Raw genomic sequence first — 18,031 nt, 5'->3', positions numbered from 1 at the left:
TCATGACCAGTCATTTACATCTTGAGTCATTCTAAAATCAATATGAATTTTCCCTTCCTCAGACACCTGTAAAAACATGAATGACAGGTGATGTCGCTGAAAAACTGACACAGGAGTAGAGAGCTCGAAGAGCCTGAAAAGGAGCCAGGCAATCAGAGGAGAGATGATAGCAAGGCTAGAGGAGGCCAATCTCTGCCCAGGGGGCTGTGGTCAGAGCCAGCAGAGTTCCTTCTGGGACCTTCTCAGGATGGAGCCTTTGTAAGAGAATAGATATGACCAGCCATGAGCTGTGTGGAAGGAGGATGGATTTTGGATCCTGGTGGAACTAGATTGGTATTTTAGCTTTATAAATTTATAGCTAAGAAATTCTGAAGAATTAGGTTCAATTACCTGAGATTCAGTTTTCTCATCCACCAATTGGGCACTGTAAATTAACCTTCTCTACAAAGATGGAGTGTAGATGTATGAGGTTATATTTGCAAAGCAATAATTTTTTGGCAATAGGAGACTGAGAAGTGCAAGAGGAAAGGATTGTGAAGCCAGGAGAAGCTGGTTGACATCCTGTCTTTTCATCCTCCTACGTAGCTGACTTCAGGTAAATCACTTTGCTACTCTGAGTATTAGTTTCCTTGTATTGGAATAGTAACTGAACATCCAGCACAGACTGTTTATAGTAACTATATGAGCTCACACATGCAAAGATTTGAGTGCAGGGCACACAGCAGTGTATGAACTCAGTGAAGAGAGGGTGCTACTTTTGTAAATATGGTTTTTATCCACCCCAAACTGGGCTTAGAGGAAGTGTTCAGTTCCATGATGGATTCTTCAGGGTCCAAGCAAGAACCTGTTTACATCCCCACAGTAGGTAAGCTGAGGAGGGTTGGTAAGTGATAGAAACACCAAAAATATATTAAAGTAATGAAATAACAAATAAAATAACACATGCATGAATTATTTACAGATGCAGGCAGACCCCAACTGAAGACAGTTTGATGTAGGATTCTTTTTTATAAGCAGTTTTTATTATACTCAAGGTATTAAGGTAAGTACCAAATAACCTTGTAATCGGGATACTGTATTCATCACTAAAAAAGGAGAAACCACTGCAGTATGAAGAGATATACAAATGACTAAAGTATACAGCTATGACAGTTAACAAGCAACATGAACTGGGGAGGTTGCTTTCTTTTAGAAATGCTAAATTTTCTTGTAATGGGACAAAAAATATAGTGTTATAAATATGCATAATCATGAAAATAAAAAGAGCAGACTTAATACTTATAGTATGAGCATAACAGACTCCATTGTTTCTATTTAACAGCCTTAAGCAACACATGCATACTCCATTTCCTAGCTTTAAGGACAATCTCCTCTAAGGAATTATAGTGCAACATGCCCTTAAATAATTTGTTTTTAAAGTAACACCTTTACAGACAAATCAACACCTTGTCAAGCTAGATATAACAATGGTAACAATTCATCACAGGCAATTCTCTTAGAATAAATCTCCTTGACTGGCAGGATAAGGTTGTGCTGTAGAACCTCCTTCCCAAAGTTACAAATCACCTTCTATGACCTGTCCCTACTACCCTCTTCCCCCTTCCCCACACTCATATTCACCTTCCCCCACAAAAAAAAGTGCAGTTCATGGAGTCTTTCTTGAAAATGGTTTTGATGAATGTCCCAGCATGCACATTTAAAAAAAAAAAAAAAAGCACCTCTGAACACCAGAGATAATGGAGATGAATTGTGTTCTTGCATTTCATTTTAAGCCTTCACTAGGTCAAAAATGTGTGTTCTGAGTATTTAGAATTTTTTAAAAATTTAGATGCTCTGGGACATAATGAGAGAGAACATCTTGCTGTCCCCAAACTGGGGTAAGAAGGAAAATAGACGTAAGTTGGCACTCCAAGTTTCATCAAGCTTCCAGCCCTCTTCCTCGCTCGGTTCTTTCACAGGAGCTAATTATTGATTCCTCAGCACTGTTACAGGGACTGCTCTGCAAAGGCTGTGACCCTGGTCACAGTCCACCTGCAACAACCCTGCTCTGTAAACCCAGCTCAAGAGCTCTTACCAGATGGAAATCCTTCAGCCCTCAAGGTCACTGAAACTTCATTAGTGTAGTTTAGAGTAGATGCTTAAGATTTGGCATATATTATTTAATATATTATTAGCACAACATTCTCCATTTTCATGTATAAATACTGATTTGAACATGGGCCAGGGCCCTGGATGCCACCATTTTTTTAGGTCAGCAAAAATTCCATCTCTTTCCTTGGAGACCTGAAAGGAGAGATGCTTCACCTGGTCTCCAAGGCCTGGCCCTCAGGGGAGGTGTCGCTGTTGCTCTTGGCCCTGCTACCACCGCCACTCCGGTTGCTGTGACCTCAATTGTTGTTGGCTTTGCACTGTTTTTTTTCTCTGCCCCTTCTGCCCTGTCTCCTCATTCTCCCTCACATTCAGGGAAGGATGCCCTGCTGCATTTACTTCAAGGACCCAGCACTGGGAACATCTTTCCAAACTCTGACAGGGACACTGGGTTGGACAGATCCAGGCTGCCAGATCCTTTGACTGCAGTGAACTGGTTGGATATCTCAGATGGGCTCAGTGGTCCTGAACTAAACGTGACTCAAACTGTTTTTGAGTCATCTTCAAACACAAAGTTACTACAGAAACAGCATCTGGCTCAGGCTGGCTCCCCACCTGTTCCTCCAATGACCTGCTACTGCCCTTGGTGACCACCACAGCCCCCAGACCCCTTGGCACTGAAGCATGGCTGAGGCTGGTGAAGGATCTCATTGAAGATCCTCCCCAAGTTTTTCAGGGCTGCCTAGCACTCGCCCTTTGCCAGTGTCAGTGTGGCTTGCAGTTCATCGCAGTCTTCTTCAGCTTCTCAAGCTTCAAACAGTACTTTCCCTTGAGTTCATAATAAGCTCTGGACTTGTTGATGGCCCACATGAGTTTCTTTTCCAGCTGTCACATGCCACCTATGGCAGCATTGTACCTGGAACCTGGCTGCAGCCTCCTTAAGAACCAGCTTGCTCCTCCTCTTGGTCTGCCCCAGTTCTAGACTCTCCATCTCCTGCCAGGTCAACTGCAGCCTGTTATCCTCCAGTAGCCTGAGGTCACTTTGACAGCATAGAGCATGTCTGTGGCCCTCTGGAAATCCTGAGTGGCTTTCTGAGCCTGCCGCTCCCATGCCCCGCTCCATGCCTCCCAGTAGGGCTTCCAGTCCTCCAAGGCTTTGCCAATTTTTCTCACCAGTTCGTCCAGTTTCACTGTTGCCTCAACCAGAACCAAGAGGAACTTGTGATGAGCATTCTCAGGTTCAGTCTCCTGTCTGTTGATAGCATCTGTGGATTGATTTAACTTCTCCAGTTCTCCCTGTATCCAGGGGCCCACCTCTTCCCCCTGCCACTCCCTATCATCTCTTCACAAGCCCAGCAAGATCAGGGAATGGCTGTGGCTTGCACCAGGGAGGTTCCCCTGGCCAATTGACTTGGGATTTTTTGACTTTACAATGATGCAGAAATGACATGCATTCAGTAAAAACCATATTTTGAATTTGCATCCTTTCCTGGACCCATTATAAATAGTACGATGATCTCTCACGATGCTGGACTGTGGCTGGAGCCCTGCTCCCAGCCAGCCTCAGGATCAGGAGAGGAAACATCTGACTCTCTACAGTGGGCTGTGGCCCTCTTAAGTGGGCTGTGACCCTGTACACTGGGCTGTGACTCTACAGTGGGCTGTGCTGCAGAGCGAGGATATGTGGTAGGTTGGCTGCATTGGTGCATTTTTGACATTTATTGTTTTCTGATGGGTTTATTACAACATAGCCCCATGTAGGTAGAGAAGTATAGGGCCAGGCAGGGTCCAGGATCAACAACATGCAATAGTGTTTTATTCCAGAGACAGCAGCAGCAGAGATGTCAGTCATTTGGGATGGAGAGAACTGCTGTTCTAGTGTTTCTTTCTGAACCATGTGACCTTGAGGTGTCTCCCAGAATAGAGAGTCCCTCTCCACCTTACTGGTTTAGGACAGGGATGATGGACTTGCTCAGAGCAATAGAATACAGTGGAGGGTGGGATACCAGCAAGTGCCAGACCTGGCCTTGCCTGCCATGCTCTTCCTTTTGTGCTTCTGTCATTTTCCAACAGAAGAATGTGTTCTGATGGATCCAGAAAAAGGAGACCCATGGGGGAAATCTGAACCCAGCTGGCAGCCTGGACCAAGTTTAGCCAAGACCAGGAGAACAAAGTCACGAATGTTTGTTCTAGTAGCCACTGAAATGTTGAGGGTGTTGGCTACCCCATGAAACTGACAATACATCCCTCTGGGTCAAAGGGGACAAGAAGAGGTATGTTTTTGGACTGGGCTGTTTGACAGGAGTGGTGACATCAGCATAAGAAGTTCAGCCTTATTCCCCTACTTTCCTATTCTCCCTTGCAGGTGACTGACTCTCTGGCTTATCCCAATTAGAACTCAAGAGCAAATAAGGCACTTACCGAGTCAGGAAAGGTCAGCACTCACCTTCAGGACCCCAGGTAGGATGCAGCAGTGTGGCCAGAGGGTACAGAAGGGCAAATGGAATTTACCCAAGCACAATTAAGAAGGAAGTCAGAAACCCAAGGCTCTTGGGCCAGTGACACCCCTTTGGATATGTTCTTCCCAAATATTTTCTCAGTGTTCCTGGTTTACCTTCCTCTGCCTGTGCTTGGGAATATTTGGGGAAAATGAAGTTCAGTGGAGTTAGCCAGTATGGCCTCCTCAAACACTCCTATAATTACTTTGTAAGTAAATCACAGATTTTCTTTAAAACTGCAGTGGAATACATGGTGCTCGTTACAGACTGAATATGTGTCCTCCCACAAAGCTCATATTTGGAAGCCCTAATTCCCTGCTGGGTCTAGGAGGTGGGGCCCTTGGGAAGTGATTAGGTCACAAGGGTGGGGCCTCATGAGCAGGATTTGTTCCCTTGGAAAAGAAACCATAGACAGCTCTCTGGCCCTCTTTCCACCATAGGAAGATGCAAGGAGAAACTGGGAGTCTGCAACCCAAAACAGGGACTTCCCCAGAATCCACATCCCAGCATCTTGATGGTGGACCCCCAGGTTGCAAAACTCTGAGAAATAAATTCCTGTTGTTACTGGCTGCCCAGTTAATTGTACCTTGTGGGAGTCTGAACCCAAGTAAGACAGTGCTGATCCATACTTTATCCCTATATGTAAATACACACAATCCCTTGGGCACATAAATTGAAAATTAACTGATATTCCTTTTCACATAAAAACAAACATTTCTCATGCCAACCAAAAGATCTATATCATTAATTTTTATGTCCACAAAAGGACTTTCTGAGTATGAATGCTCTGTAACTTATATGATCTTCTTTTACTGAATATTTGGGTAGATTTCAATTGTGCTTTTAAGGATAATTTTGCTTCTTAACATTCTTGATTTCCTTAAGATGTAATCCTATTAGTGTCTGGTTTAAAATGGTATTAGAATAAGTGGTGGTGATGATAAGCAATGCATTAAGTTGGTTAGGAGTCACACATGTTAGTATATACATAGACCCCATCACAAAACTACACATTGCAATCTATCACAACATGGGCATGCCTGGAGGAGAATGGAGAGGTGCAGGTGGTGAGGGCCTGAAAACAGGGATGGGCGAATGACAGAGCTGAATGTGTGCTGTTCCTTGGCAGATTCTTTGGACAAGGATTGAGTCCTAGGGGACATGATAGGAATGATCAGAAGTTGATGGTCTCTTGATCATTTTGTCAGTATGACAATTAATGACACTCAGTCTCAAAGCAGAGCCGCTCCTGGACCCTGACAGAAAAGTATGATACAGAGCAGTGGAGGGAAAAGCTCTTCTCACATGCTGCAAGCAGGAGTGCTCTGGAAATGAGTCTAAACAAATAAAGGTTTGTTACACCATCTAAATCTGGAGGCTGACATTAGGGGACTGCATTATGACTTACAAGGAACTTAGGCACATTTTTTGTTTTAGGGCTCTTCTTCCACAAATTAAGATTATAATTTATAAGTATGCTGGTGTGAGAAAGAATATATTAAGATTATACAGTGAATTATTTTCTGTAACCAAACAATCCAGAGGTGGAATTAATGGATCATAAAATTATATTTTCAATTTTTTGAGGAACTTGCATACTATTTTCTGCAATGGCTGCAACAACTCACTTCCCACCAAAAGTATACAGAGAATGGCCTGGGAAGCCAGGCAGTGCATGGCAAGGTTGGAGCCCCTGCAAGATAGCCCCTTCCAGGGTAATGTGTGGCACTGTGGGAGTGAAGCTGAAGCTGCAGTGAGACCCCAGGAAGGCAGAGATGCTGCGGCAGGCATGACTGCTGAGGAAAAGTACAGGTAGCATGCAACACCTGCCCAAGATAGTGGCCATGTGACTGCAACCAGCAAGACTGTACAGGCAGGACTGCCTGGGCCCTTGGATCCCACATCCACGGATCATAGTGAGCCTGGGTACTGAAAGCTTCAAAACTCTAAACCAAAATAAACCTTTCCTCTTTTTACATTGATAATCTCAGAAAATTTTTTATACTAATGAAAGAATGGCCAAATGTCTCACTATCCCTCTGCCCTTTAGTAAGCCTCAAGGAACCCAATTCTAGAGAGTAAAGAATTCTCTCCATTCTTCTGGTCAGGAGACCCGTCTGTATCCATCACCCTTTCTCTCAGATTGCCCACTGATATTAAGTTTAAGAGAAGAAGAAAGATCTTTTGAGAAGGCACAGAAGAGCACAATTTTGACAGAATCTTATGCACTGATAAGGTCACAAATTATTTCAGGCATTTGGGATCAAAGGGTAGCTTTCAGCTCATGTGTGGATACAGGATGGGGTGGGCCTTGCATGCTCCACACAGTCCTAAGAAAGCAGTAGCAAAATAAACTGCTCAGATGAAATTCAAGTTCAACGTCCTGATCATGGTTGTTCAGGAAATCACACTGGCCAGATTCTTGCCCAATTGCCATTAGTGCCCCTTAGTGTATAGACCAAGCATCAGCACATCTATTGAGGAAGCTCATGTTTAGTACCACTGTGTATGAAATCCAGGGCTGCCACCATATGCTTCAGAGAAGGCAGCTCTTCTGATAAAATGGAGGCGAGAAGAAAACAAGAACACATCCTTCTTTCCAGGGTTTCCTTTGTTCTTACACACACAGAAGAAATTTATTTCAAGGATCCTGTGACACCCTGACCACCAGGCCACACCTTGAGCAGCCAGGAAGTCTCCAACAGTGCTCTGACAGGACCTCAGCCTTACCTCAGCAGAAGGGAAGATGCCCAAGAGGTTAAATCACAGGGGATGCACCCAACATGCTCCTGGTGCTCTGGCCATGAGGCTGACATGCAGAGAAACAGTCCTGAAGATAGTGATTCACAGTCCTAAAAAATGGCTTCAAAAATTGTAACTTTATTTTAAAAATGAGACCTGGAACATTCAGTCTTTGGTTTTGGGGGGTTGGCTTATTTTGCTTAGCATGATATTCTCCAATTGCCATAACTTCATTCTTTAAGGCTCAGTAATATTCCAACATATGTATATAGACCACATTTTTTTTTATCAATTCATCTTTTCAAGGGCACCTAGGTTGTTTCCATAGGTTAGCTATTGTGAGTCGAGCTGCTATAGACATTAAAACTGATACATATAAATCAAATCAACTTTGTGGTTTTATGTATCAGTTTTAAAAAAGCCATTTTTCAAAGGAAATGGGAGCTGTGAATAAGTAATATGTCATTATATATAACAACTGAGCATTAGTGGTATCTGCAAGGGGTCCTGGAGTCAATACTCCATGGATACTGAGGGAGAACTATGTATTTATTATCTTACTGGTTTGTTTTCTCTGGACTACTGTGACTAACAGAGACACACAGACATGGGGGCAGTTTCCTAATTGTCCTCCAAAGGGTCCCTAACCCTTGGTGTTCACACTATGTGCAACCTCCTCTCACGCTGAAATGGGATTGGCATGTGTGGCCAGTACAGCACGGCAGGATTATTGTGCAGCACTTCCTAGATCAGGTTGTAGCAGTGTTTTTATCTTAGTTGTTTCTTGGCACTCAGCTGAAAGAGCTCCATCTCTGGATCTGGAACTAGGAAGAGCAGGATATGGAATCTGTACCTAAGGCTTCTAGGTAATTGTTATTATTACAATTATTGTGTATTAAAGTCAGAGATCTATTGAAATAAGCTCGTCACATTATCCTCAACAGCTTTTCTGTGATCAGAACAGCAGTGCACTGCCTGATATTTGAGGGTTGGCTGTCAAACTGTGAGGTCCAGAGTCAGGTTTGTGGCAGGTACCTCTGACCTATCCATAAAAATGGATTCATCACATTTTCAATCACAGGTGCATCCCCTGTGATTTACACTAAATTCAATTTTTTCCCTTTGGGCCACTGTCAGTGCTCTGATCTTGTCAGGCTTCAGAATCATCAGAGGAGCTCCACAATTAAAAGTGTCTGGGCTTCACCTGAGGCAAGTTTTGAAAGCAGGAGCTCTGCAGACTGGGTGCTGAGAGTGGTTTTCATTACAAGTACAAAATTTTTTGTGGGTATAGTAGATATAATGTTGATATGTATTTGACACATGAATATGTCATATTCAGTCATCTGCCATTTGTTTCTGTGTATTCCTACTTTTTCCAACTTGAATGACACTTTTGCTCCCACTACCCCTTCCCCACCGGTTTTTTTTTTTTCTTTTTTCTTTCTTTCTTTTTTTTTTTTTTGAGCCAACAGAGGAGAACAGTTATGGGTTGGTTGGTTGTTAATTGCATTTTATTTCTTCAGAATAGTGATAATAAGAATTGTGTGACATATAGGGCTGTTGAGAGAGATAATGTAAACTGATTTCCTATTGGATTCCATATTGAGTTTAATCATCCATCCATCCATCCATCCATCCATTTATTCTCTCTAAACATATTAATGGAGTACCTATTGCTTGCCAAGAACCATTGTATCTAAGTACTGTGAGAGGACAGACCAGGTCCCCTCCCAGGTGACCCTCACAACCTAAAAGTGAAAGACTGATGATAAACAGATATGGAAATGATGTGGTTCCCAGGGATGACTCTCATGACATGAAATACCAGTAGGCAGCAAAACTATACCATTTTCTAAAAGGCATTAAGTAAGACTCACTGGAGACTGTCCAAGGTATCATAGGGTATAGGTACTTGCTGAGGGATGCAGACTAGTTGTGATTAATGCAGATTCTGGCAAAACATACTGAGAACTGGCTCCATATGAGCCCTGGGCTGGACAATTGGATGGATGCTACAATGGACACCATGATGTCTGGGAGCAGCTCACCCAGTCTAATGCACTAGCATTTCTCCTCTTCTCATCCTCCTTTTCCCAATTCCATCTTTCTGGCATACTATCCACCAGATGAATCAGAATTCTAAATTAGAACATTCATTGAGAAATGTCACTACCCAGCAGACTCCCAAGGCTGGTTTCCATGACTAACTCTCAGCAGCAACTTGACACCACAGGCGTCTTCCTTGTAATCGCTTATGAGAACAAGGACTTTTCTGGAAAAATCAGAAAGAGGACTCCAAAACTTGGAGGAAGAAAACCAATATCTAAATTTAACAGAGCCCCAAATTAAAAGGATAACATAGTTGATTGCACTTTGCAATCCAGTGCAACAATTCTGACGTCATTTTGAGGAAGAGGAGTTAGGTTTTTCTAGTTTTTAGAATATTTTCAAGATATGATAAATAGAACAATGTGTTATGGACATATGTGTGCATGGACAGTGCACAGATGACATTACATTTAGACCCTGACAGTGCAAGAGGTTTTCTATAGGACATAGATGGAATCTCAAATATTATTTTTAAAAAATAACAAATGCTAGAGAGGACTTGGAGATAAGGGAATTCATACTGTAGGCAGAAATGTAAATTAGCACAGCCATTGTGGAAAACAATATGTTGATTCTTCAAAAAACTAAAAATAGAGCCACCATATGATCCAGCAATCCAACTACTAAAAGTATATATCCAAAGGAGAGGGACTTGTGATACCAAAAATAAAATACCTGCACACACGTTTATTGCAGGACTACTGGTAACAGGTAAACAGGGCATCCACTCAGATGCCCTGAAGTGTCTAAAAGGATCAAGGATAGGTTATATATTTATATATACACACACACATATATACATATACACAATGAACTATTACTCAGCCATGAAAAGAATGAAATCCTGTCATTTTCATTAAAGTGGGTGGAACTGGAGATGATTGTGTTAAATGTAATAAGCCAGACACTGAGAGAGAAATGCCACACATTCTTAGTCATTTGTGGAAACTAATGAGTCAGTATCACAGAAGAACAAAATGGAAGCAGGGTACCAGAGACTGGGAAGAGCAGGAGATGGTAGGACCCAGAGAAGTTGAAGTACGGGGTCCCAAAACACAGGAAGGATTAGTTCTGGTTATTCTTTAACACAGTAGGGTAATTTTAGGTTAAAACAATCTGATACACTTAAAAATGAGTAGAAGAACACACAATTCCCCACACAGAAAAAAGTAATGGTTGAAGAGTTGGTGTCGTACAACTACTCAATACCAGGGAGCCTCAAGAAGACACACTGCCACAGGAAGACCTGGCATGCCTTTATTCGAAGGGTGAGTGGGCAGCCCATGCAGTGAGAAGTCCTACTTAGCATATATTCAGGATTAAAATAAAGCCAGCAGGATGCCAAGTGTGATATCAGGGATTATATATGAAAACAGATGCTTCATTGTTCCTAACTTAATATCTTCTTCATTGCTTCCTGCATATCGGAGTGAGGGAGCCTGACAATCCATTTTCCCTATAGATGGAAGTGGGTATTATCCTAATTATTATGCATTCTGTATAGGTACTGAATTACCACAATGTACCACATAGAGATACAGAAATACTGTGTCTCAATAAAAGATAAATAAAATGCTTGCCTTAATAATGTGTCTCTGGGGTATGTGTGTATGTGTGTGTGTGTGTCTGTCAAGGATTTAAATGCACAACAATGTAACTATAATATTAAAAGAAAGAATTGGTGGTTTTTACAAAAGTAGCAATGCCAAAGAATGACAGAAACCTGGAAACAATGAAGACTGATACTACTTACTTACTTACGTACTTACTTACTTTATTTATTTATTTATTTTCAGATTTAAGTGATGCAAAATACTCAAAAGCTTACAAATTGCAGTGAATCCACTCACAGGGATCAGTGGCAAAGAGTGGATTTGGGATGTCTTCATTTGAATCCAAGGTGACAGTAGCTGCATTTCCTTAAGCTGGACACTGCAGTGATTTGGTTAAAAGCTCTTCAGGGCTAAGGGCTAAGATTCTGGGGCCCAAGTACATATCGCTTCATAACATCAGCTGGCACTTAAATCTGGGGATGTTTAATAGGTAGAGCAGGAAAGCAGGTAGAGTCGATCCTTCTTCCATCCCACTAGGCTTAGCATCTCAGAGTCTACCAGGTGCAGCCCCACTGCCAGCTTCATTTGGAGGCGCTCAGAAGAAGTCGGTCCAGCAGGGTTGAAACTGAAATGGGGCAAGCGAGCAAGGGCCAATGGTTGACCTGCTGAGTGGTGCATCTCACGGGGAGGCCAGGTAGGTCCTCCAATTTCCCCCAGCCATTTCTCTGACCACTGCCTGGAACAGGCTGTCCCTGCAAAGGTGGGGAGCCAAGTTTGCACCCCTCTTGGAAAGGAGTTTTTTGCGTCCCACTCAACCGAGAATCATGTTGCTCAAGCACTGTGGGTTCAGAGAATGGGACCTGGGTGGATTTGTATAGCTCGAAGAACCCAGGTGAGTTGCAGGGTGAGGCCCAGAAGGAGGATGCCTAGGCAGAGGGTGCAGCAGCTCAGGTGTATGGGTGGGATGCATTAGGGGTCCAGGACATGTTGTGCTATGCAAATGTGCAGCAGGTGGGAAGAACCTGGTACTCACTAGTAGGAACAAGCCTACTAAGCAGCACTGTATTAGGAGTCTAAATGAGAAAAAGGATTCTGTTGATTTTCTATTTTTTTTTTCTTGTCAGGGATTGAACTCAGAGGCATTTAACTATTGAACCACATCCCCAGTCCTCCTTTTTTTTTTAATTTGAGACAGTGTCTTACTAAATTACTTAGGGCCTCCTAAATTGATGAGGCTAGCTTTGAACTTGTGATCTTCCTGCCTCGACTCCTGAGCTGCTGGGATCACAGACATGTGCAACTATGCCTGGTTTGATTCTTAAATTTCTAACAATATTTTACCAGGTGCCCCGTCACTTCTTTGTCAACTCAGGAGCAATTCATCTTATTGGCATGATTGGAAAATGTGTGTAGTTAGTAACTAACCCCAGGCTTGAATTTACCTAATAGTTTAAGTTACCAGGAGACTTCACAAAGTTATCTGATACAATCATGTTCTTTAAGGTTTTCTGTCCTTCAGGGTCATTGCCTTGAGGACCACAATGACTTGCAAGGCCAGGACACAAGCCTGAGGCAGAGCACAGCATCAGCGCATCCCCCAACCTGAGGCACCTGGAGCTGGTGCAGTGAGCCCTGTTAATGTTGAAGGTTTCCTTGATGCAAAAGATCTGTGCCTGAGGCTAAAAGAGAAAGCCTGTTCTTGTGCCACTATAGTCCACTATAGCATTCTCTCCTGCTGAGCACTGATCAATTTCTAAGAAAAGTGGTTTCATGGAGGGGATGGGGAGCCATTATGCACCTGGACATACGGCTGCTTCCCTGCCTGGTTTTCAATATAGGCAAATGGGTTATCTCCTTTCACCCTAGAGCGATCCCAAAGACTTCTAAATTTCTTGACTTTAACCAAGGACTCCTCTTAGGAAATTACTTGGAAATAGCAACTTCATTAAAATCTTTAACAACCTGAAGCAGACAATTTTCAGTCTTGTTTAATATGTGATATTTCTGATACATGGGTATGCTCTGTTGTCTTTTAGTGCATATGGGCTTTGCACTGGTGAAGCAGAACCCTAGACTATTGATGGAGCCCAGCCTGGTGTCCAGGTACTGCTTGGCCTGTCCATTCTGCTATTACTCCTCTCCTCCTCTGCCCACCTCAAGACTCACCATCTCCGCTCTAGTCCTAATTTCAAGACTTCGACACTGATGCCTGAAGGTCACTGAGACAGCATTGACCCCAATGTCAATGGCTTTCTCACCTTGTCTCTTCACCCAGGAGCATCAAAACCCCTAATCTTGGCCACTTGCCCAAGGCCCCTGGCACTAGCTCTGCTTACATCAGGGATCCTCAGATGTCCTGGATCCCAGGCATCACTTCTGCAGTTCGCCACTCAGCCACACATGGCAGCAGGATTTTGCTCATCTGAATAATTTGCATACAAATGAGGGTCCTTCCATTCAGCAGATCATCTCCCCCAACAGTACTGCCATCAGTGACCCCTTCCCACTGCAAAATCATCTCTACTCTCACCCCCACTTCTCTCTTCTTCTGGCACTCTCCAGGGTTCTACCAAGACTACTCTTAGGCTCCATGGTGCCCTCCACCTTGCTGAATCCACAGATTGGTTCTCTGTCCTCCCTGCACTTGCCCTCCTTGATGAACTCCCTCTGGTCACCACACACACACTTCTTTTCTCCATCATGGCCACCCCTGCTAAACTGTTCTTTGCTGGCTTCTCCTTGCTCTCATGATATGTCTTTGGGCCTACTCTCTTTAGACACATTGATGTTAGCCAGTGTCATGGCTTAAAATATCTGAGTCAGGCACAGGTGCTTATATCTAGTTCTCCAGTTAAAATCTCTCCTGCACTGTGGGACAATCTCTCAGATATCCAGGGACACTTCACATTCCCAATTTACCCTCCCAAACATGTCATTTCCATTTCATTCAAAGAAGTTCCATTCATCCATTTGCTCAGGCCAATATCTTTGGATTCCCTACACTCTATGACAAACCTGGCCCATAAATGACCAGGAAATACTGTCTCTCACCCCCACCCAATGTTGGGAGTGGAAAGCTATCCAGTATCTGCCAACTTCTCAGCACCTCTATCCCTCCCTCTGGTCCAAGTTACTGACATCCCTCCCTGGACACTGCAGTGGCCTGACTGGTCTTCCTGCCTCTGCCCTTGTCTCCCATTCCATCTGCTCCTAACAAGGACCCAGGCAAACCAGTTCCTGCAGCACCTCTGCCCAACACCCTGGAATGGCTCCCACATTCAAGGTGAAAGGCTAATTCCTTCAAATGGCCTCCTTTCTTCTACCCCAATATCTTCTCCTGTCTCCCCCCTTGCTCACCATTCCAGCCACACTGGCTCTTCATTCCTTCTTGAACATTCCCTCCTGTGTTTGCTGGGAACTCTGCCTTCTCACCTCCACCTGTGGCTCATGGGGCTTTGCTCATTCACTCACCTCCTTTAAGTTGGATTCTGTGTCAGTGTCCCCTGAGGTTCTCCACTGCTTCCTGTTAGTTGGTACAGACTTCCCCTTTCCAACCAGCTTCCCACTGCCCCCCTTCTCTGTTTTCCTCTACTTTTTCATTCCATAGGAATTGCAAGATACAATAGAAGTTATCATTCAACATTCACTTCTTACTGAAATGTGAGCTGTTCCAGTGAAGCAGCTTTTACATCCCGAACGTATCATCTGGATGATGAACGAACACCCAAGGCAACACTACTTTTATTTCTATATCCAAATTCCTGCAGGCCCCACAGGCTGCTGGAATGCACCTCACCCCCAGCTACCATGAGAGGAAGTCCAAGCAGCTGCATCCAAGCAGCCAAGGGGTATAGGAGGGGGTCTAGTTTCCAGATGAGATGAGGGAAGGGGGCAGGGGACAGTTGTCAGTGGACGGTAAACACAACAACAGAAAACCTCCTCAACATTTCCATGATGCCAGCAGGAGGGGAAGCATGTGCAGTTTTCAAATTTCTCCCTTCCTGCAGTGAGTGATTTTACTATCAGTTATTTATTTGCCTCACATTTTAAAAGCTAATGAAAAAGAAATCGAGTTCAGCCAACTCAATATTCTTCTTAAAGTCATATAATGCATTTGTACAGATAACCCTAAGTTAGCCAGCAGTTCTGGAAACATGATTCCCTTGGCTATTTAAATTGTTGCATTGAGAAGGCTGAGCAGCCCCTTGACCATCTGGGTGTTTCCCTACCTTGCAGCATCTTCACAGTTGACAGACAGGTTTTATACAGGTGAGCTCTCAGGCTCAGCTGTCATCATTTGCCAAGGATGTGGCCTTATGCAATCAAAAGTCAGATTCCATCCTCTGCTGTGTCTCACAGCAAAATAATGTGTGATGGGCCAAAGCTGGGAACATCAAATAATAAATGTAGAGAAATATTTTAATATACTGATACAAAATCCATAACCCAAAATTGAAGTTTGAATACATAACATTAAAACACACTTGTATCCCTGATGGGATTTCTACAGGTGTGAATAGATATCATGTGTAAAGTACATGGTGTGTAGCAAATGCTAATAATTGATGACTGTTGTTTTCTTCCACTGAAATTTTAATGAGTTGATTGCTAGATGTGTCAGGAGCTAGTTCTAAATTTTACACAAAAAATATTGCTAAATAGTCTTTCTCCTGCAGAAAGACACTTAATAGCATGTAAGGGTACAATAAACTAAGAACAATACCTTCCAGAAGTAACATTTTAAGTAAAATCACTTTTGTAACCCAAAGCATGCACTCTTGGCCATTCAGTGATAAAGGATTTACAGATATCTTTCACGATGCACTATTTGCACTTTCATTCACATCTTGCCTTTGTAGAATATTTAAATAAAAAAATCCCAGACTGTAATGAAAGAGATCCTTTCCCAGTTTTTCTGCATAGAAAGATCAGTCCCTCGGTACCAAAAGCGAACTGCCTGGATTTGTTAGTTGGTTCATTCATGTGGCACTTCCTGATGACCAGTAGAGGGCAGCACGCAGTGGCAGGAGCTGAGCTGTGAAGCTCTGTCACCAGAAAACAAGGTATTTTCAGAATCTTGTGTGGAAAACTCCTGAAATAGTAATACATCAAGTGCCAATAGACAAGATTAATGGGAAACTTTCTTGGTAAACTTCTTGCAACCTGTCACTGAAATGATCCTTCTCAGTGGCATCTTTCCTATCTCAAATTTTGATTATTGTACTTGATGGCTGGGGTTACATTGTACTTCTCCCTTTATAAATTCTCTTCTCCCTGTATAAATTTGTGTTCTTTGCATGTATGCATATGTAGAAGTTCCAATGGCAGCTGGGCTGCAGGCGTAATTGGTGAGGCCAAGGAGGCATGCTGGAGTTTTTTCAGGCTTTGTGGTGAATACCAGGCAGAACCTGGAGCATGTTCACCCTAAAACAAGTATACTGGAACAGGGAAACTGGAAAGGAGCGGCCAGTGCTGGAACAGGCACCATGGTGACCTCTTCTTTGAGCCCTGAAGTAGCCTGGATGACCCAGGGCTCCCCATACCACTGTGGCTCTATAGGGGCTGGTGCTGCTACATGGGGGTGGTGGGGTGGCGACAGACCACACCTGGCCAGCCAGGTAGAGGGAGCAGGATCTGGAGCAGACTCCCTGGTAGACCAGGTTATGGTGGCCCTGGTCCCAGTACAGCCTTCGGATGCGGAGCACCTTCCACTGTCTCAGACCTCTCCAGGCCTCTCTTTGGAGCCCGGGTGGGTGGAAACCATCCAACAATTCCCCTGCCATGGCCAGATAGCAAAGCGGGGAGTGCACTGTGCCCCTAGTCCACAAACCTGGGCTTCAGAGCTAAGGAGCAGCAGCTCCACCTGCTCCAGGCACAAAGGAGTAGGATGGACTAGGCAGCTGCTATGCTTTGGGGGAGAAGAGTTGGACTCCTGGCCCTGTGGCCCCGTGGGAGGCTTCATTAGGAAGCCCAGGCTTCTGAGGATCATGATTTGTATCCCAGGCTGAGATGTTGGCTCATGACTATGATGAAAGAATGCCTGAAGGAGAAAAATGATGGATGAGGCATTTTAATGAAAATTGCTTTGAAGGGTTAATGCAGTAGTACATTTACTGCAAAATTTAATTTAGCACAGTAGACAAAAATTTTTAACAACCTGAAATCAGTCTAATTTATCCATCTGAAGTCTAGCATTCCTGAATGCAACACAGTAACTAATGGGTAGCCCTGGCTCTGTGTTGCTTTCTGACATTTTTATCCAAGTTGTCAGCTGCCTATTGCTGTATTGTGCTAAACTTTGATCCTTCTTTCTTATGTTAAAAATTCATACACTTAGGGTTAGGGAGGGTTAGGGTTAGGGAGGGGGGCAAGTATGGAGGAAGGAAGTACTGTATAGAAGGTAAAGAGGGGTGGGAGGGGTGGGAGGGAAGGGAAAAATAACAGAATGAATCAAACAACATTACTCTATGTAAATTTATGATTATAAAAAAAGAAAAAAATGTAAACTGAAGTTATTTCTTGAGTCTTCAGAAAAAAAATAAATATTGAATGAATTAGCAAATGGGAAAAAAAATTCATACACTTTTATTTAGTAAGATACTGGCCATAATCTTCCATTTTTATAATTTTCACTCTGGGTTTACAGTGGCTAGTCTGTATAAATAATTTACACAAAGGTGACTGAATGCTAATACCAGGTGCTCTTAAATGAACGTGCCCATTCTCATTAGCTGATGCAATAACATATTCAGTTTATCTGTGCATTGCTGGGCTCTTGATGGAAGATGGAAACAGAGCTTCTTAACTAAAGTTTGATTACCAGCAAGTAGAATGAACACTTTAGGTATGTTTTGCCAAGATTCAAAAAATTATATGAGAGAAAAATAAATTCCAGCTAGTTTATTTGATTTTTAAATGCCAATCTGATTTTAGCCACTTAGAAAGTGCTAACCAGCTGGTAATATTTACTTTTAATTCTTTGTTAAAAGGAGGCAAAAATTTGCATGGCGATTTTATTTATGTGTAAATCCTTCATATCTT

The 18,031-nt window shown here is 43.1% G+C and overlaps 1 pseudogene across 1 annotated transcript; it reads right to left on the bottom strand.

The window, feature by feature from the left end:
* On the bottom strand, positions 1–16,773 carry LOC306667710 (SH3 domain-binding protein 5-like; annotated as a pseudogene). Its single transcript has 4 exons — positions 16,430–16,773; positions 3,202–3,430; positions 2,240–3,082; positions 1–133 (listed from the first exon to the last, which is right to left on the bottom strand). The product of its transcript is annotated as an SH3 domain-binding protein 5-like (transcript).
* Between the last annotated feature and the right edge of the window lie 1,258 nt (positions 16,774–18,031).

Source organism: Sciurus vulgaris (genome assembly GCF_902686455.1).
Source record: "Sciurus vulgaris genome assembly, chromosome: 8".
NCBI lineage: Eukaryota > Metazoa > Chordata > Mammalia > Rodentia > Sciuridae > Sciurus > Sciurus vulgaris.
Note: the sequence above shows the minus strand (reverse complement) of the source record. Positions and strands in the feature narration are given on the sequence as shown.